This window comes from Carlito syrichta, unplaced genomic scaffold (assembly GCF_000164805.1).
Source record: "Carlito syrichta isolate Samal-C Ts95f unplaced genomic scaffold, Tarsius_syrichta-2.0.1 Scaffold313863, whole genome shotgun sequence".
NCBI lineage: Eukaryota > Metazoa > Chordata > Mammalia > Primates > Tarsiidae > Carlito > Carlito syrichta.
The window spans coordinates 1-838 of NW_007257959.1; the positions used below are offsets into that span (position 1 = coordinate 1).

Sequence of the window (838 nt, forward strand, 5' to 3'; positions counted from 1 at the left end):
CCCGCCTGCCACCGCCTCCAGCCAGGCCCAAGGGACTCCTTGCATCGGCTGGGGAGAACACCTAGCTTTCTGGGGTGATTCGTGTAGGGCCAAGAATAAAAAAAGATTTTCTGTTGAAATAGGAAGGGGAAGAATCCACCTTGAAGAGCTAGACTTTTAATCAGGAGCTGAAAGTGCTCCCCAAGTCCGCTTCCACAGTGTTGAGCAGCCCAGTGGGGGGACGGACGGGGCACCAGGGCCTCTCCAGATAGAGGTCCGTCCATCCCCAACAGGGCAGCTGGCGACAGCCCCGCCTCAGCCAGCCAGGATGGTGGGGAGGCCATGGCAGCATCTGGGCCTCTCTGGGGCCGAGCTCTGGTCACATCTGAAGCTCTTCCTGACAAGGGACACGACCGTGATACCGTGAGCAGGGTGGCCCGGGCTGACGGCAAAGCCAGAAGATGGATGCGCTGTGCTCACCCCTACCTCAGGTCAGGAGACGGACCTGGCTGAGGATACCCTGCTCCTGGTACTTGCGCCGGCGGGCACAGCGGGGCAGCCCTTCCTCACCATGGCCTGACAGCTCTGGTGGAAGACAGTCTTGCCCTCGGCACATCTGGGGGCGAATGGCGTGCTGTGGTACCGGTGGGGTGGAGGCCGCCCTGGGCCGGGCTGGACAGTGCTTGTGCCCAGAGCACCCCGTGTGGCTGTGGCCCAGACCAGCCTCACACGACGCTTACCCGACGTCACGGCACACATGGGCACTCTCTCCCTGCTCATTTGCAAGGGCTGCTTGAGTCTCACTAAGTGCTTTCCGGCCTGGGTTCTTCTTCCAGTAGAGGCCGCAGCAGCAGGGCAG

General features: G+C 62.2%; 1 pseudogene; it reads right to left on the bottom strand.

The window, feature by feature from the left end:
• Positions 1-484: 484 nt before the first annotated feature.
• Positions 485-838, bottom strand: part of LOC103273180 — a 4607-nt pseudogene continuing 4253 nt past the window's right edge.